Raw genomic sequence first — 21,707 nt, 5'->3', positions numbered from 1 at the left:
TAAGCATTAGATCAAATTCATTAGTATCTACTATGTCCTCACTACTTTCTTTGAAGTTTTTATTTAAATTCCCATTAGTTACCATACAATACGATATTAATGTCGGGTATACAATTTAGTGATTCAACACTTCCATGCAACACCCAGTGCTCATCACAAGTGCACTCCTTAATCCCCATCACCTATTTAACCCATTCTCCTCCCCTCCTCCCCTCTAGTAACGATCAGTGTGCTCACTAGAGTTAAGATTCTGTTTTTTGGTTTGCCTCTCTCTTTTTAACCTGTTATCATTTGTTTTGTTTCTTAAATTTTACATAAGAGTTAAATCTTATGGTATTTATCTTTCTCTGACTGACTTATTTCACCTAGCATAATATTCTCTAGTTCTATCTACATTGTTGCAAATGGCAAGGTTTCATTCTTTTCTATGGCTGAGTAATATTCCATTTGTGTGTGTGTGTGTGTGTGTGTGTGTGTGTGTGTGTATAAAATAGTATATCTATCATCCATTCATCTACCTATCTATCTATAGATATATATATACACATCACATCTTACTTCTCCATTCTATGTCCTTACTACTTATAAAATTGGATCTCTATCTTCCTGGATAAAACTTGTAGGGTATAAATTTTATCCAGATTGATAAAATTATATTTTACTTTTCCTCACTTATTTAAATTTTGGGACTTTTAAAATTGGCTCTTAAACATTCTCTAAACACATATACCTATGGGACAGAATAGAACACGCAGAAATAAGGATGCCTGGGTGGCTCAGTTGGTTGGACGACTGCCTTCGGCTCAGGTCATGATCGTGGAGTCCCGGGATCGAGTCCCGCATCGGGCTCCCAGCTCCATGGGGAGTCTGCTTCTCCCTCTGATCTTCTCCTTGCTCATGCTCTCTCTCACTGTCTCTCTCTCAAGTAAATAAATAAAATCTTTAAAAAAAAAAAAAAGAACACGCAGAAATAAACACATGCATATACAACCAGTTAATTTACAACAAAGAAGACAAGAATCTTCAATAGGGAAAGGACAGGCTATTCAATAAATTGTGCTGGGAAGACTGGACATCTACATATAAAAGAATGGAACTGAATCCCTAACACGATTCACAAAATCAACTCAAAATGGATTAAAGATATGAATATAGGACCTGAAACCATAAAACTCGTGGGAGAAAATATAGGGAGTCAATTTCCTGACATAGGTCTTGGCAATAATTTTTTTCCATTTGACACCCAAAGCAAAGGAAGAAAAGCAAAAAACATATGAGAGACTACATCAAACTAAAATTCTTCTACATAGCAAAAGAAACTATCAATATAATGAAAAGGCATCCGATGAAATGGTAACAAATATTTGTAAATCACAGATTCAATAAGGGGTCAATACCCAAAATGCACAGGTAAGCACAAATAAGACAACAGCAAATATAAATATAAATATATATATATATGATAGATAGATATAGATATATATCTATATAGATATATAAAGAAATATATATCAACTATAAAATGGGGAAAGGACTTGAATAAACATTTTTCCAAAGGAGACATTAAATGGCTAACAAATACATGAAAAGATGCTCAGTATCACTAATCCCCAGGAAAATGCAAATTGAAATTATAGTGAAATATCAACTCACACCTATTAGGCTGTCTATTATCAAACAGAAAAGAGATAAACACTATTGGCAAAGATATGGAGTAAGGGAACCCTTATATACTGTTGGGAGGTGGTAGGGAATATAAAAAGGTACAACCATTATGCAAAAAAGTACGGAAGATCCCAAAATACTAAAAATAGAACTATTATGTGACCCAAAAATCCAAACCCTGGGTATAGAAACAGGATATTGAAGAGATATCTGAATTCCAATGTTCATTATAGCATTATTCATAACAGCTAAAGTATAGAAAAAACTTCAGTGGTGATAGATGAGTAAATGGATAGAAAAATGATCATATATATACATATATAAATAAAATTCAGCCTTAAAAGAAAAAGACATCCTGACATTCATGACAACATTGATGAATAATTTATGCCAAATGAAATAAACCAGACACAAAGGCAAATACTGCATGGCATCACTTACATGTGGAATTAAATATATATATACATATATATAAAGGGTAGAAAGTGGTTTCCAGGAACTAGAGGGAAAGAAAAATAGGAAGAAATTGGTAAAAAGTTCCAAATTTTTAGTTGCAACATGAACCAAGTCTAAGGATCTAATGCATAACATGGTGACTATAGTTGATAACACTGTATCGTAAAATTGAAATTTGGTAAGAGCTTAGAACTTGAATGTCCTCATGCAAAATAATTAAAAAGGTAAATAATTTGAGGTGATAAATGTGTTATTATCTCATTGAGGGGAATTCTTTTTATGTATACGTTTATCAAATCATCACATTGAATGTAAAACGTGATGATTTGATAAATGTATAATTGGTGACAATACCATACCTACTGATAAAGGGACACAAATTGAAAACAGCTCTTTTTTTTTAAGATTTTATTTATTTATTTGACAGAGAGAAAGATCACAAGTAGACAGAGAGGAAGGCAGAGAGAGGGGGGAAGCAGGCTCCCTGCTGAGCAGAGAGCCCTATGCGGAGCTCGATCCCAGGACCCTGAGATCACGACCTGAGCTGAAGGCAGAGGCTTAACCCACTGAGCCACCCAGGAGCCCCCAAAACAGCTCTTTTTAGAGCTATCCCTTGGAGAATAAGTACTAATTTCTGAATATAAAGGAGTGAGTTAAAGTTATGTTTGATTTTTGTGTTATGTGGACATAATCTTGCAAAAAGTTAAAGTTCTCTGGAATAATATATTGATAATATAAGACTTTATTTTTAACCTATATTGTAACTCTAAAAGAAAAAAAACTTAGAAGAGGGTTTTTATACATTAAAGTTCAAGGTAGTATTAATTAACTTTTTTCAAGAATGATACAGATAGTTTTCTACATACAGTTCCAGAAAAATAAAACTTCCTGACCTTGGAAATCTATAAAATTCAAAAGAAGGTATTTGTTGTTTCTTAGTGGTGCCTGTCTACATTTCTATTAACAAAAGGTCAAGGAAATTTTTTTGTTTTAAATGCTACATAATACATTTCATTTCATAGTTTGAAAGACAAGAACTTTTCAATAAGATATTTATATCTGCCAAACATGTGAACACATCTTTATATTGCCTTTTTCTTAAACCTTCTTTGACTACCATATTATTGCTTTCCTTTTGCTACTCTCTTTTTCTTTTTTTTACTCTAAATTTTCTTTTTCTTTATTCCTCCATTAACGGTGCCATTCCTTTATTTTTACTTAATGTTGACATCCATCTATTTTAGTTTTTCTATTTTCTAAAGCCCCATCCTTTTACCTTAATCTACACCTTTTGTTGGAGCATTCCTTAATCTTACCTTTCTGTAAAAGAACCAAGTGAAAATGATGAGGGATGGGAAAGAAAATTTAACTCCATTCAATAAACCTGCAGTTTCTGATGGTGCAGAATATATGCATTCTGCAACCAGTTTTGTTTCAGCAATTTTTGCATTTTGATTATGAACTTGAAAATGAATGAAAAGTTTAAGAAAATCTGTAATTAAGGAGCAAACAAGTCAGCTGCCTAAACCAGAATTTTTTGATTCTAACATTCAAGTTATTTTGAACCCCACATTTAAATATTTTTGACAGCCACTTTATTTATTTATTCATTTATTTTGTTGTGAGTTGTTTGTATGTTGTTGTTTGTCATGAATGAAGCCACAGTGAAAAAGAAAAGAATCATCTTATTAATATTACCAACTTCCTATAGTATCTCTTGCCAATTTGGGGGGTTTCTGCTTCTCCTCACTAGCTTTCAGTATGCTTCAGTACCATGTAGTTAATCATTCATTACTGAGCAATAATTTTGCATTAAAATTTGATCAGAACACTTTAAAATTTTTATATAGTTATGGTAAGACTGCAAGATGAATTTTGAAGGGAAAAATGGGTTTTTCATGCCATTTGGCTCTCTAAACACAGTATAATTTATAAATACTAGATAATTAGGAAAGACCACTTCAAATAATACCAGAGTAAAACCTACCATGTCTACACACTATTTTCAAAAACTTTTAGAACACATTTTTTATATTCATTGAAAGGGAAGTACCGCAAGATGAAAGAGCCAAACACTTCAATGTATTTTGAGTATAGCTGGATACCATATAGATTCCTTTCAGTAGCAACAGGAAAGGTAAGCAAGATGAATACTTACTTTTATTTGCTAAAATACATTTTAAAGAACAAGGTAGATATAAAATGATAAAATAGATGTTATCCACATAGTACAGTAGCACATTTGTTATCACCTATAAATATTTTTATGTCTATATCTATATTATTTGAATAGAAAGTATCTGGTTTGAAATTTGCATATAAAACTCAATATTTCAATATACTATTGAAATTGAGAAAGTATATAAAATGTATGAAGACTAAAATTTGAAAATTAATATTATCTCTTAAATATTTTATTTATTTTTGAGAGAGAGAGAGAGCGAGCACCATTGGGGGAGGGGAAGAGGCAGAGGGAAAAGGAGAAGCAGACTTCCCACTGAGCAGGGAGCCAGACTCAGGAATCAATCCCAGGACCCCAGGATCATGACCTAAGCCAAAGGGAGATCCTTAACCAACTGACCCACCCAGGGGCTCCACAACCTAATGTTATTGTATCCATTTTGTACTTCAATGTTTTATTCTCTAGTGTTAAAATCATTGCACTGTTTTATTGAGATTCTAGATATTGTCAACATACAGAATAAAAGAAATTATTGCCATCCATAGTTTCAATGTGGCCACATCAACTTTTACTCATGATCCCAAAATTTGAAACACAATGCTTTGGCAATAAATAAATGTAAATATATGGTCTATCATTTATTGAAGGGAAGAAAAATAGGGCTACAAAGTTCAGAACACATTACTTCAGGAAGGACACACAGCTTTTTTTTAAATAAATCCTTATCTTTAATGTACATTTTTAGACCCCATATTTTAAAAAAGCGTAAGTAACAGAATTAAACATAATTTTCACATCAGTTTTATACTATTTTTCTTCAGTTGATCTGAATCTTAAAAAAGAAGTGACTCCCCTACACACACATATACCCTATATTTAATTGATTTGGGGTTTTATATTAAAATATGTTTTGATAAAAACTCAAAAGTGTTGGTTCCAAAATTATTAATATATTTTAGGGAAATGTACTGATAATATGAAGAAAAAAACACAGGCTACATTCATTGAAGGACATACATGGTTCATCTATTGACTCCTAACTGTCCAGCACCATGACAGCTCTGCAGTAGTGGAGTTGGTCTTACAATCCAAGATGAAATTGCAGTTAATTTACTGCTCCTTGAAAAAAAAAGATTTGTAAGTAATTCCTCCATCTATATTACTCATTTGCTACCATTCACTTGGATAGGACTCCTGGCCTTTGAGAATATTCTAGAATGAATCTGTGAAAACACCTTACACCAAAAACGAATGCCCCAATGTGAGGCCTTGAAGAATGACCTTTGTCTTAATACAAAGTTAGTATGTATTCATTTTCACATTTAAAAAAAAAATCTAAAAACAAGCAAAAACAAAATGGGGTGGAAGTTCTAAAAATGATGGTATAAAGATTTTGAGTGATTCTTCCTGCAGAATATAATTATTAAAGATGAACAAAAATACTAAAACCAACTATTTGGAGGCAATGGGAAACACCAAAGGCCAGCAGAAACTAGTATAGTGTCTGCTCTTTAAAAATCTTTACTTACTGAGTAAAATCTAAAAGATTTTGGTTTTCTTGAGAGAACACCTCATTCTCCCTAGTTCTAGAATTGGAGAAAACTGCAGTTTTACTATGGTTAGGTAGCAGATGGCAGAATTTAGAACAATAGAGCAGCTACAAATCTATAAAGAAGCCTACAAAAGGTCAGTCAGAGAGGAGGGGGCCTGGGGTTGGAAGAGTACCCTCAAAAGACTGAAGTGCTCCCAGTAAGATTTGCAAATTTGTTTTGCTTTTTGATTAAGTGTCTTCTCCAACCTGCACACAGCTTGGGCAGAAGAGAGCGGAAGCCCCACAGCTTCAGGTGTCAGAGACCAACACCCCAGAATAACAGAGTATGTGAAAACTCAGGACATCATAAGTGAAAGAATCACAAAGATAGAGAACCCAGAAAATCTCAAATGGGTTTGTTTCTGTTTTTACTTTTCGTTTCACCATTTTCCCACCTATCTTCCTATCTTTTACATGTCACTTCAGGAAGAGCAGACAGCAAGGTGAAGTTGCTGTTATTTTTTTAACCATTAAAATAGTTTCTCTTTTAGTGAATTTAATCCTTTAAAGCTTTGTGATTTCAAATATATTTGATTTTATTTTTATCCTTTTATTTAGGGCTTACTCTTTATGATGAATATCCTTTGGGTCTTCTCCTTCTTACATTATATTGGTTCTATGGAGTTATGTTTCTCTTTCTCTTTTTCTTATTTACAATTTTAAAGGCATGCATAATATTTCTATATTTTTAGGTATTGCCATTAAAATCTTAATGAAATATGTAGTATAGCAAAATCTAAAGCGCTCAATTTCTCTATCTTCTTCCCCAATAAAATTTGATCATCCTCAACGAATGCATGATCTTTGTCTGCAACCTAAGTGCTATTTTTATTTCTCCTACAAAGAAATTGCTATTATTATTTTGCCATCATTATTTTGTATCATAAGTATTTTAATTTATCCAAAATTTACTACTAATCCTTCTTTCTGAATTTAATTCCCTTCCTGCTAATGTAAAACATTTTAATTTTTTCCCTACAGATCTTGCAGTAAGTTATTTCTGTCTTGCATGAAAAAAATAAATATTAATTTGTTTTCTCTTCAGGTAGTTTGCTTTTGGATGGGTACAGTTTTAGTTTCATAATATTTCCTGTAACACTGTGAAGCTAAATATAAACTATTGTCACCTGATCCCTATTTTTACCTTTGAGAAAAGCATTTCAGACTATTCTTTCATCCTGGTAAAACTTGCATTTGCTTTCTCGTACTTTTTAAGAACTGATCTTTGGAAGGCTATAATTTCACTACCATGTGTCTGAGTGTGAAATCACTTTGAAATTCTTTCTCTGAACTAGTTCACTTCCTAAAAGTTGGAGACTTTCATAAGTTCTGATAAAATTTTAGCCATTATCTCCAAATGAGAATGAAGAATAGAGAAATCTGTTCTTCCTATTATTACTTCTATTAGATGCACATTAGGCTGCCTGTGTTGTAACCTCTATTTTATCATTTTCATCCCTTTATCTCAGTGTTACATTTTGGGTAGATTCCCTATGTCAATATTTCTATTTATGCATTCTCTCTTTATCTGCATCTAAACTTGCATGTGACACTTTTATTGTATTTTTAGTTTCAATTACTGTATTTTTTTCTAAAGTTATATGGAAATTATCTCAAAATGCCAATACTCCCCCCCATATTGTGTTATTTGTTTATTTGGATTTCAATTACTTCAATTATCATTTTAAACATATTTGCTCTTTAACTTTTTCTTTTAACTTTTTCCAGATTGCAACTTTTCTCCCCTGCCAAGTCTTACTTTTGGTAGACTATAATTTGTGTATTTTTAAACTTGGGTAATATGAACTAACATGTATCTTGTAGGGCATGGACTATGGGAGTAGTTTCCTAAAGGAGTTTTGTGTTGCCTCTGTTTGACAGAAATTAAACCACAACCCTGAGACTAAGCTTTGTGCGCATGTGGTCTTTTTCAGTTTACTATTGCCTGAACCATGAAACTAGTATAAAATGTGGATTCTACAGAAATAGAATAGAATTGGAGCTTAAATTTTTCAGGAAATACTTTGATATCCATTCACTTTGAGTTAAGCAGAGTCAAGTTTCATTGTCTTCTCCCTACATCAGTAAGTAAATGTAAATCTCCATTTGCTAGCATGGTAAACAGAATTCGTCAGGAATTCAATAAACACCTGCTCGAATAAATGACTCTAAGTGTTCAGAGGGTTCAGTCAGCATATGGAATATTAAATTTGACCTCTTTATCATCACATGTTGCTTTCTTGAGGTTAAATCATAAAAATAAAATAAAATATACAAAATCTAATAGCATTCTGTGATAGTATCTAACATATGAGCTACCTTTTATGTTTAAGAATAAAAAGAATAAAATAAAATTCACTAAGACCAAGAGTGCACTGTCTGCAGGACAGTGTACCTTCGTGTTGGATAGCTGAAAGATCTTAGAGGCAGAAAACAGATCACCAAAAATTGTCTCACAAGATTTATAATGTATTTCTAAAATCCCAAACCTCCAGTCTCATCCATTTTCATTTGTTTCTTTCTATTTCATTCCATTTTCTAGATTCTTTCCCAAAAACTTGTATGGGCATTTACAATATTTCTCTGCTACATTATCTCTACCTGTCTTTGCTGTTGCTTTATATTTAATCTTGGTGGATATTGTTCATGTATCTGTCACAATCGTTATATAAGCTGTCATTTACAGATAGACAATGTTCACAGAAATGACTAGGGTCAAGTTATGGATTTCCATTTTTTTAAGTCTTTACTTCAGCCAAATTTGGTAACCATTCTCTTTTTAAAGGGTATGAAGTCCATTCATCCAAAAACAGATGGTTTGCTGAGCCCTGCTTAGGCTTTGTGAAGTTCATTTTGCTTGCCACCCTTTGGGTTAAAAATAAGGATGCATTGACTTTATCCTCACTTGTTTCTAGACCTGTTCTGGAAACCAACTTGGAAAAAAAAAAAAATCTGATTTGCCTGAATAAAAGCTTTTTTCTTTTTTCACATGTACAATGTTTTCTTTCTTCAATCAACATGGTATGTGGTTATGTTTGCCAGAAATACGGCAGATATTTTCTATCTTTCTGTTGTTTCATGCTCTATCTTGATTACTATGCCCTGTGATATATTTCACCAACACTGAGCAAAACTCCTTAAAAACCTTGCAACTAGCGCTTGTGAGATCAGTGGCCTCTCGTTTCTAATAACCTCTCTCTCCACTTTTAAAACATGTCATTGTTAACCTTCTCTGTTTCATGGTGGTGATCATTTCTCCTTTCTCTCTCTTGCCTTTGAAAACAACAGTCAGAGGATGCCAGGTCAGACCTCAGAAGTCTTGGAAAATGCAGCAGTATAGTTGTTAGTCCCAAAGCACTGTCCTTCTGCGGTGACCCGACCAAAGATATCATAGATCATTCTTTGAACTTTGATGTCTGCCCTTAAATCACTCATTTTTAAGTTTCTTGAAAATACATAGTGTTTCCTTCTTTTTAAGATAGTCCTGCAAACAATGTATATTTTTATCTACAGTTTCTCCTTTTGCACCATCTTAAATCTCTTGTTTATCTTCTAAGACTGTATCCATTACTTATTATTCCTCTGAAAAACTCAATTCCGTTAGCAATGTTTGATTCGTTCCTGGCATAACCCTTCTATTATCATCATTATACTTTCTAAATACAATTATAAAATTGTCTATTCTTCCTTTTTTTCTTTTTATTTTACCCTAGCACTCAGTTAACACTTCTATCGCTGGGAATGTTTAATTTGGTCTTTAAATCCTACAAATTTACTTCTCTCAAGAGCTTTCTTTACATTATTATTAATGATGCCCCACCCTCCTCCGTCATCTTGGATAGGTGCAAGTTCCCACATCCTTGATCAACCCTAGTACAGATTCCATTTATTTCTATCTTAACAGGAATTCACTGATACTCCACACACAGCTGTCAAATCACCCACTTTGGGGGTGATTCTTTCATCTAACATCACAGAATCATGAGAAGACTTAAAAGTGATCTTTATTTACACATTTTTTTCAGTTTTGCTACCATATTTCTATCCCTTTTTGTTAAATACTTGAAACTGTTAGCATATGCATTTAAATAAGTGAATTTTCATCTCCATTTCTATATGCCAATTAAATATTTGGTTTCAGAGTTAAGTTTTAGTTATAATTTTCATCTATTTGCATGTTTCCGTGAATGCTGAAATCCCTTTCCAATATAATCTCTCATGTTACGTGTAAAGTATCACCATAAATTAAAATGGCTTTATTTTTTACATTCCTCCTTGGGATTTTTGAGATTGTTATGCATTTCATTTTTAAACCTTTCTGAAGTCTTATATATGATCTCACGCATTCCAACATACACTGAATATTTCACAAATTAATCTTATGTATATTAACATAAATATCATCCTTGCATGGCTCTTGCCCTCCGTTAACTGATGCAAAATCCCCTAATCCTAGTCCTAAAAATTGCAGCAAATGTTTCCATAATATCTAAAAACCAGTCAACTTTTTAATGCTAAAATGTATCTAACTTCATGTTTCAGAATGTGCCAAAACTGAAACCTCTTTTCTTATACAGTCTTAAAAAGTTTCCAACTTTTTATCACAAAATTTCTGAGATTTTAATTATTTCATCAATGCTGTCATAAATTACTTCTTCCTTTTTCTTCCCATATAAGGTACGATGTTGATTTCATTTTCCACCTCTTACCCTCCTTTTCATATTTGTGTAGAAACTTCAGTCCCATTTTTTCCAGTTTGGGAGCTCTATTTCTCTTTCACCTTCTTAAGCAAATACTCATTTTCTTTTTCTTTTTTTTTTCTTTAAATTTTATTTATTTATTTCACAGACAGAGATCCCAAGTAGGCAGAGAGGCAGGCAGAGAGAGAAGGGGAAGCAGGCTCCCTGCTGGGCAGAGAGCCCGATGTGGGGCTTGATCCCAGGACCCTGAGATCATGACCTGAGTGAAGGCAGAGGCTTAACCCAGTGAGCCACCCAGGCACCCCTAACACTCCCTCTTTGTAAAATTTCTTGCTGTATTCTGCTTACAGCCACAGGGAATTTCATAGAATTTCTTTGAACTGAGATTACAAATTCAGTTGTACCCTTTCTTGTTTCTTTATTTTCCCCCTTTCTTGCTTCTTTAATTGAGCATCCTTTTTAATACAAGCTCATGGAGAATTTGCATACAGTGCCCATTTGCACCCTAAAGTTTATAGAAAAATTCAGTTTAACATGAAAACAAATGTATCTTAGTCTCATTAGGCTAACTCAACACATTTCACTTCTGTGCATCTCTTTACAAACTTTGATTCAATATCTCATATAATATTATTCAGAGTGATAATTTAATTAACTAATGTGCTTTTATTTCTGTATGCTATTTTGGAAAATTTTTCAGTGTGCAGCATTTTATTTACTATGGTAGTCTATCTGCTTGTTATGCATTAGTTTACTTAATATGTCTTTTTTTTTCTTAATATGTTTCTTAATAACTGCTAACTCTTAGGGGCATCTGGGTGGCTCAATGGGTTAAGCATCTGCCTTTGGCTCAGGTCATCATCTCAGGGTCCTGGCATGGAGCCCTGTGTTGGGTTCCCTGTTTAGCAGGGAGTCTGCTCACCTCTCTTCCTCTGCCCCTCCCCGCCCCTCGTGCTCTCTCTCTCTCTCTCTCAAATAAATAAATAAAATCTTTTTAAAAGAAACTGCTAACATTTATTGATTACCGTGTGTAGACATGTTTCTATATACCGTGTATTTATTAACTCATTTAACGCTCTTGACTAACCCATGAGATAAGTATTCTCATTATCCCCCCTTTAAAAATACAGATTTTCCATCCAAATTGCCTTTTTATTTGTTTCGTATGTCTTTACTTCCTATATCCCTAGTAAAACAATTGTCCCAAACTTAAATTTGGGGTGTTCTCTCAGACTCCTTCATTTCCCACTCCTCCCAAAAGCAATCTTCAAACACTGTCATTTCCATCTCTGAAACGGCTCATGCTGGCCCATACATTTCAATCTCCACTGCTACTATGCCAGCCTCCGCCACCGGACATGCGCAGATAAGGGACGGACAGCAGAAGATAGAGCCCTCTTATCTCCTCAACCCTCACATCTCAGCTGGAGAATTATGTCTCTAATGAAGCTTCCTCTGATGCCTCTGGACATGTTTAATAGAACATTTCTCCACGCTGAAACAGTTCAGAGTAACCATTGCTTTTCTCATAAACATCGCAGTGGAATTTTTTAGTAAACTCAATTTTTCTGAGGTCTGTGTCAGAGGACCTACTAGACTATTGCACGAGTCTATGAATACTCTTATCACACTAGACATTGACTTTCTTTCTGGAGCCAATTTATACAAGGAAACAGGATTTTATCTCAAAAATTGCAGTATTGTAGTGACAAGGATAATAACCAACAGCTAAGTCATTTTGAAGTGTGCATTTAAGGCAGCCAGATAGGATTCACTCCTAGCCCAGTGACCCTCGGCACAACAACCTGGCTGTGCCTATGGTTAAACTGTGTGTCTCAGCAAAATATCAAATTTATTCGTGCCTTGGGCAACTAAATCCACCAGGAAGCATTAAAAACAATAAATTTTAAATTGTGTATCAATGAATAAATACAAAATAAACAAAGAGTTATTGAATGCCTATAAGCTTGTAAGTTGCTCAATAAGTCAATGAATATTTTTTTCTTTTTATGGAATAGATTCCTTAAAAAATGAAGTCTCTTTTTTAATTTAAATATACTTGACATATAACATTATATTCTTTTCAGGTGTACAATGGTTTGTATTTGTATTTATTGTGAAATGATCACTACAGTAAGTCTAGTTAACATCTATCACCATAAACAGAGATATCATAATAAAATTTATTAATCTTATTTCTTCACACCCAGAACACTGCTCCTGGTGACACATCATACACATATTATTTCTTTAGTCTTCTAATGGAATGTCTCTGTCCCAGATCCCAATCATAATCTTTTCTGACCATAAATGGGAAAATTCTGGGAGCAATGCAAGCTTATGCCCTCTTGTCTCATTACCTCTCATGCTAATTATTATTACTAAAGTCTGGTATGTCTGCTCCTAGTTTTGAAACTCACAACAAATTTAGGAATCAAATCATACCAAGAGAAAAATTCACAGAACCACTTAGCCTATAAGTAGAATTATCTCTATAAGTTTTTCAAGTAATTTGAGGGAGGCAGTTTGTTTTGTTTTGTTCTGTAATTTTTTTTTGTTTTTTGGGGGGTTTTGCTTTTGTCTTTATGCAATCACCAAATAAAGACAGTATTTCTGCTGACCAGAAACTCAGTTTAAGATCTCTAGCCCCTGGTACATGAATAAACTCAAAGATATTCCTTTGATTTATCTTCCCACCTGAATCAGGAATCCCACAACAAAATATCTTGTTGGAAACTGCTTATCCCTGTGAAAGAACATCAAATTTTCTTACAAATTCTACTGTCCTTAATTTTTTGTTGTTGTTGCTATGAGATATTCAAATTTTTAAAAAGAGTAAATGTATTTTTCTTAATTATTTCCCCACTTCTTTTCTTATTCCCTTCTTCTAACAATCCCACTTAAAGCCTTTCCTTTTCCTTCTTTACCCCCTCTTCCTCCTGGTCTTCCCTTCGTTCCTTATTTTCTTCCTCATTATTCTCCTTTTTCTCCTTCTCTTCCTTATTCTAGTCCCATTTGCTGCAGCTGCCTTGAACTTCAAATGGCTCCTATGACAGAATCCAGGTTCAGCATGCCTAAAACATTCTTGACAAACAAATTTTCTTTCTCTTACATGTTCTCATTGCTCTTCTCTCTCTCCCTTGCTCTTTCTTTACATGTGCACTAGAAGTAACAGCCCTTATCCTACTGAAACTACTTCTCATAGTACTGCACACCTAGCGTCCATACTGACCCAGTCCAGCATCCGTCACGCATGGTGATGCTTACCAGTGGTTACATACATAAAAACTCTTTGTCATCAAGCCTAGGTTCAAATCCAAGCTCTGCTTTTATTGGCAGTGTGAGATTCCCTTCACTGACAGCACTAATCACATCTGATATGTGCATCTATAGTAATAATTTATTTCTTTGCTCAAATTTACTCATTTACTCAAATTTAATGGCCTCTAAAGAATTAAAGCACGTGAGAACACAAATAATGTTTGCTACATTGTTTTCCAGTATATAGCAATACATCTTATAGTATCAGATACACATAGGATACTAAAAACTTATACACATTTTATGTATATATATAAAACATATGACATATATTTATATACCATATATATTTGTTGAATAAATGAATGAATACATTAAGGATTTTGGCAGGAATCAAATGAGCTTTTGCATATAATGACGACAGTAGCTGATGTTTATTGGATCTTTGTAATTTTCCAGACACTTAAAAGCAATTTGTACACTATCTCATTTAGTCTTCCCAGTAATTCTATGAGATAGATATTATGATTTACTCTATTGTAAAGATAAGGGAACCAGAGTACCTACATGTTAAATCAACTGTCTAACATCACACAGACAGTGGGTGACAGAATCAAGAAGTCTGACTGCAGAACTTTGGCTCTTACTCTCTACACTAGACTATTACCCAAACTTTGCATTTAATACTCTAGAGCACAAAATACTAGATAAAAAAATACTTTCAGAATTATCCTTGCTGCAAATAATTTAGAGTTTGTATACATGCAAGTGTATGAGAAATCATATGTATAAAACATAAAGATATAAATATAGACATAGAGATGAAAAATCTTTTCAAAATATTTTAGGAGATAATGATTAATAGTCATCTATTTAAAGTACAAGATCTATTATTATTTTCCATATGAGAAAACAAAGAACAGAAAGAAAATAATTTGCCTAATATCAGGTAACTTGTTAATGACAGAAAGAGATTTCCAACTTAAAAGTATTTTGCTATTATAATTTTTCACTATCAATAAGTCCTCACTACTAATGAAGAGATGTATGTGTGTGTACATATGAGTGTATGCATATGAATGTGTACATATGAGATGTATGTGTGCAAACATATGAGTGTGTATGTGTGTGCATATACATACATTCACTGAAGTTGAACTAATTATAAGTTGTTTCTACTATAACTCAGTGAATGGTCTGAGGAAGTATCATCCAACAGGATTTTCAAAGATAAGTTATTGGTTGTTGGTCTTACAACATATTTATTGCACTTCGGTATAATGGTTTATCAGACAACTTAAATGTATATCCAAGTGGTTTGCCTGTTATTACAGAAGCAACAGGAAGATAACACTGATTACCACTATATACATCAAAAGAATTTTAAAGTGAATTTTTTTCTGGTTGATTGTATGCACTTGTATCTGCATAATTACATCTACATATGAACACATTTCCCAATGTATATAATACAGTACCCTCTAACTCCCAAATGGTATTTAAATTCTTGACATTATACCTCTCTAAAATGTATAACACTAGAGACAAATTGCTTGTGATGTCACCTTGCCCCAGGAGACAACATTGCCTTTTCCACAGTTACAATATTTTGTCTTTAAAATGCCTCTTCTCTTTCTGGTTGTGAGTGGAGAATTTTCAAATTGTTTCTAATTTGTTATGGTTGAGACTTAGAACTGTATTTGCCACAGCAATAACGTTTAACTTTGAGGCAGAATAACTCTAAGGGCCCTGAATGATTCACTTTGACACTCCTGGCTCTCTAAAAAGTGCCTAAGGCAGGAAGAGGTACCATATTGTCCCATAGAGTATATTGCTTTGTTTCCTTTGTCATCACTAGAGATGAATCCCAGGAATCTGAAGGAAGAAGTCTACATCAAAAATTTTCCAAATTAGAATTTTTTCCCCACAGATCTCAATGAGATGTGACATAAAAATATCCAGGCACTTTAATGGAAAAATTAAAAAAAAAAATTTTAAAGGACTGTCTCTGTTGTATTGCAAGTCACCTTGATTTTTATTTTATTTTATTGTCCAGAACCCCATTTCTGAGACTTCATTATGTGTTCTTACACCAACTAGGCGGTTGGGAAGTGCCATCTACCGATTGTTTTACTTTCTAAGTTGGAGTCTCTATAATGTCCTTTCATACATCAAACTATAATTAAAACAAAACACATGGGAAATGAAGCCAAGTATTACTTTAATGACTTGAACATTTATGGTTAGTACAGTCGATGTTTTTCTTTTTTGTTTTCAGAAGCCCAAATATCGTAAACAGAATCCTGCAGCAAGCCCGTGTTTCAACTATTTAACAGAGGCCTGGACTCCGGAGTTTTAGCAATTTCACTTCAAAGGAAAGCAGACTAGTCAGTGGCTCAATTTTTGTTCTTTTGAAGCAATCAATAATAGACTTGCCAGTTTACAAAATGTGCTCCTATGAGTAGTGTATCAACATTGTTAAATAAAAGGTTACTGCATTAAATAAGATGACCTTGCTACCTTTAGTTGCAGTCTTAGAGAGCAAACTTGTTTTAATTAGCAGTCAGCAAGCAGACTGTAACTTCACTGAAGGAGCATTGAAGAATCACTGCCTATTAACAACCCAGCGGTAAGTAAGCCAGCACAAATACTTATAACCAAATAGTGTGCATTTCAGGAGTTGAGAGGATTAGCTATTGGGCACACAACACAGTGGAGGAAATTGCTTTATTCCCAGTACTGCTGGGTACCAGGAGGCAATCACTGTGCCTCCAGCCCATTAACAGCATTCAGAGTGTTGCTTCCCATAGAAGGGGTTATTGGCTAACCACTGGGTGACCAATTAAATGCTATGAATAAGTCCCAAACCCAGCAGCATGGGGCCTGTTTGTGGCACAGTGGTATCATTACTAAAGTGAAAAACTTGATGAGAAAGGAACATATTTAATTATAGAACTATACAAATGGCTAATTAGGACCATAAAGTGAAATGAATGACTTTCCAGTGGATTTTTGAATGTTACTGATAACTGCTCGGCTTCTTTGGAGACCATGAAAGTGATCTACAACTAGAGCTTGCACGTCATGGTAATGGATGGATCTTCATTAGAGGAAGCTTTTTTGACCTGGTTGCTCAGGTAGCATGGGTTCTAAAGACAATCCTTGATTCCTTTCACTGCAAGGGTTCCTTCACTTTAACCCCCTGGTCTCTCATGAGTTCCACTTGCTTTCACAATAATTCTTATGGGTTTAAATGCAGAAACATTATCTGCAATAGTCACTTCCTATCAGTTGGAAAACCGAATTGCAAAAGGGTGTCACTTTTTTTGTGGGAAACACTGATCCATGCTTACTTTAGCTTTTAAACTCTGGAATTAATCCAAAATCTGCTGTTATACTTTGCTAATCCAAACATCTCAGTTGCTAAAAACATAGGACCTTTAAATTGAAAAAGCTGGGTCCAACTAGTGTCAAAGTTCACATTAAATAAGAACATAAAGAAGATGAAGAATATTGGAAATTTATCAGGAACCATGAAAACAAAAATAAGTATGACTCATTTCCAGCTATCAGCTCTTGGAGCAAGCATCTGTTTTGGGTGTGTTTGTGTGTTTTATGCTAATTAGATAAGTCCATGTTTAATGAAACCAATTTATTTTTCATTTATCAAACATTTAATCAACACTTCTTTGGTATAAATAACTATACCAGAGATGTGCAGAAACACAGTCTTTATTCACAGAGTAAGAAATATGGATGCCAGCAAAGAATTACACTGCTTTAGTCAGGTAAGCATAGAAAATACTGGCTGTCACAATGAAATTAGAGTCCATCTTTGTTTTATTGTATTTTACAGTTTAATTTTTTATTAAAAAATGATTCTTCTTCTTAAAAAATTAAACAAAAGCAGCAATGTATACAGTAAAAAGTAAATTTTATCAACCCAATCTCCTTCAGAGTGTGTTAGACACTATGACATTGTAAAGAGTCTAGTAACCACCTTCCTGGTAATCAAGTCTTGAAAAGAAATACTGGTACAAGATGAGCTTATGAACAATCTGGTTATGATTTTAAGTAAGGATGCCATACAATCTCTATATCTGGAAATGCATTTTATATTCCTACATTATTTTATCCAATAGTTAGAAGGAAGGATCAAGATACGTTTGTACCAATTTTGTTTCTGAGAATGCCAGAAGACTGGAAATGCTAAGAACAGTGATTAGCTCCATCTCCACTGATCACAAAAATACTTGTCCTGAAGCTGCTGGTTGATTGCTTAATCAGAATTCATATAAATATTATTTCATTTCCAACTTCATCGATGAAATGAATTGGAGGGTTTGAAAGCTAGCAGGGACCTCCAAAGAAGATCATCTGAGATGAACCTATGTATGCAAGCAGGCTACACTTTACCCATCCAGAGAAGGTATGGATCCTTATACATAAGACATTCCCAGGCATGTCTAAGAGCCCATGATCTTTCTGTCAGGCTGCTTTCCATCCTGATCACACCTATGGCCAAAATCAGATTCTGCTTTTTAACCCCAATTTCTCTTCTAATATTTAAGCATGTTTGTCTACATTTGCCCTTGTGTTGACTACAGACCTCTGAAAATAATCCTTATCTGTTAAAAAAAAAAAAAGACATCTATAAATACTTACTAAAAATTATTTAAACTTTTCTGGCTCTCTAGATTTCAAATGATCACCATTTCTTGATTTTTCACTCATTATTTCTTCCCTTTAAGCTGATGATTTCAAACATATATAATGTAAAAATCTTACATATAAATTAGCCATGCGTTGATACTGTTATTTTTTAAACCATTTTGCCTTTTATTTTCATATCAGATATTTTGCATGGTACATTTGTCTAAACAGTATCTCTCCACTTTATTCGTGGTTCTTTAGGTTGTTTCTTCTTCTGGATATACTGAATTATCCCTATCCTGTTATTGATAAGGCCATCTTTAATTTCTGTTTCAGGTAACAGAACACTTCTGCCAAACTCTTTCATATTCAAGTTAGAGATAGTGTTTTCAGCTTTACTGACTAAGGCACAAGTAAGAATATTAAATACATATCAATTTGTTTTGCTGAAGATTTACTTAAAACAGCAAAATAACAGAAAAAAATTAAGTGTAATTCCAATATAGTTGTGTTTCCATGAGCTATTCTTGTTATTTCTTAAAGAAGCCCAGTTTGGATCACAAAAGCTTTGCTGAACCATGTATATTTTTCCAAATACATTCTTGAGAGGTGATGAAGAAGGGACTATCCTACACAGCAAACAACAAAGATCCTAAATATTTTATCTGTCTTTCTTTCCAAATCCCCTATCATGAGCAGCTACCCTCAGCTGGTTCTCTCCCTTGATGAAAGTACTCTTGGATGGTTCTACTGGTTCACTTTCCTTCTCTTTCTCTTTCTAACTCGACTCCTCTCTCGTCCCTCCCTACTACTCTCCACCATATTCACAGATCACCATAGAAAGATCCAGAAGTCATTATACAAAATGATCTCAGGAAAGCAGAAGGGGGGAAAGCTTCTGGATATTTATGTTTAGTATTTTTGACTCTGCAACATTAATATAAACAGTAAAAGTAAATCATAATGTACCCATTTGAAGGAATATAATGCAGCCATATAGGTAATAACTGAAGACTACGGAATCATACAGATAAATATTTATGGCATAATGTCAACTGAAAAAAATAACATTTTTAAACAGAAAATTTACCAAGGAAAGCAATAAAATAAGTGAATACATGTATATATATATTATAGTGTTATGGTTAAAAAAAAGTAGTCATAGATGAATGAATCCATTAGTAGATGGATGAATAACAAATTGTGCTATAGCCATACTTTGTAGTATTGTGTAGGAATATGTAAAAATAAAAATACATATATATAAATACACGTGGTATATGTAGGAAAAGTAAAGTAAAATGACAATAAAATCAAGCAGTCAGTACAAAACTGAAAATATGGTCAGTTTCAGAACTTGAGGTATGCATCAGATATAACAAATTAGTTTCTTAAGGTGAACACTAGTTCTAACACTGTGTTAAGAGAAAAACATTTCATTTGGGTCACCTTTGATATTCTGCTATCATTTAAGAAAGCCCTCAACCACATACATTCCTTTGGATACATTATACATGAAAGTCTTTCAGAAGATCCCTCAATATATGCCAAAACACAATTCAGAAAAACAGTAATTAAAAGTTGTGGCATGGGATACTGTGTAATTTAGGAAAGGAGAGAAATAAACAATGAGGTCCATATATGCAGCAGATGGCTAATGTTGTAGTTTAATATAAGCCACATTTTAATGCTTCTGGAGGAACAATTAGATTTTACATCCATTGGGCAATCAACCAGATTTGATGGGTATTAAGATCAGTTAGTTCAATTTTCTGGCAAGTGTCTGAGATAGTTATTCTATATTGTTTATATCATTCTGTATTGCCTACATTGAGTTAGGTTAGATTAACATCATTTTTAAAAAATAGCAAGATTTAACAATATCTTATCCCTACGTGACTGAATAATTGTAGGCAGTATTCTGCCTACAATAACTGTAGGCAGTACACACACACACACACACACAAACACACGTATATATACTGAAAACATATTCGTAAAACAATCTGGGGTCTTATTTTTTCAAGACAAACTATGGGAGTGTGTTAGGTTGAAGTCACTGAGAAGTAGATTCCAAGACAGATGAGCTGTACATGAGGTATAATGGAAGAAGTATCTCTCAGAGATAAAGTGGTAGAGGCCAAGGAAAGTAAGAAGAGTCTTCAGAATGACACAGATTTAACATGAATATAGGAGAGACAAGGCATGAGGATTAAGCAGAGTTTTAGACTGTAGCACAGTCCAAGACAGTTTAGTTTAGGCCAATGGAGAATCCTAGAGGTAAAGTTTCCAGTTAAAGGACCCCCATATCTTGCAGAAATAGGCCTGTATTAGTATGCTCACTGTGCTCAGATACACTGGCTGGGAGCCGTTTGTGGAAAGTATGTCCTCAGTGCAAACACAGAATTGGATTCAAAGGTTAATAAACGGGACCTTCAGTCAATTATACTCCCTGCAGTAGGATATATATGAATGAGCTATTTTCATGGCCACCAAAGGAGGTTAGCCACATAGACAGAAAAAAGTATGTATCTTGTGATTTGGTGACCACAAATAATACACATGTTTAGTCTGAATTAACACCACCCAAGTGTGGTAAAAGCAACTTATACAGATAATTTTAAAATGTTTCCTAATTTGTAACACTCTCTTGAGAATCTAGAAAATAATCTGAATTTTCTTTGGAATGATACAACATTATTTCAGTCCTCATTAAATTTTAAGGAAAAAAAGATACATAACTCAGTAAAAATCACAAAGCACACAAATTAGCAAGGAGCCATGAGTGCAAGTCACTAGAAACAACAAGCAGGATAAAAGAATATTGAGGGGCGCCTCAGTGGTACAATCAGTTGAACAACTGGCTCTTGGTTTCAGCTCAGGTTGTGATCTCAGGGTTGTGAAATCAAGCCCTGTGTGGGGCTCCATGCTCAGCATGGAGCCTGCTTGGGATTCTCTCTTCCTCTCCCTCTGCCCCTCCCTACCCCTCTAAAATAAATAAATAAATCTCAAAGAAAAGAGATTATTGAAATAAACTATTTCATTCAATAGATTATTGAATGATTATCAAAATTCAATAGATTATTGAAATAAAATTCAGATATTAGAATTATCAAAGGATAGAAAATAATTGTATTTAATATGTTTAAAAATACACTTTTAAAAATGATTAAAAATATGTACAGGTATTAAGAGACTA

Source organism: Mustela erminea, chromosome 12 (assembly GCF_009829155.1).
Source record: "Mustela erminea isolate mMusErm1 chromosome 12, mMusErm1.Pri, whole genome shotgun sequence".
NCBI classification, from domain to species: Eukaryota; Metazoa; Chordata; class Mammalia; order Carnivora; family Mustelidae; genus Mustela; species Mustela erminea.
Note: the sequence above shows the minus strand (reverse complement) of the source record.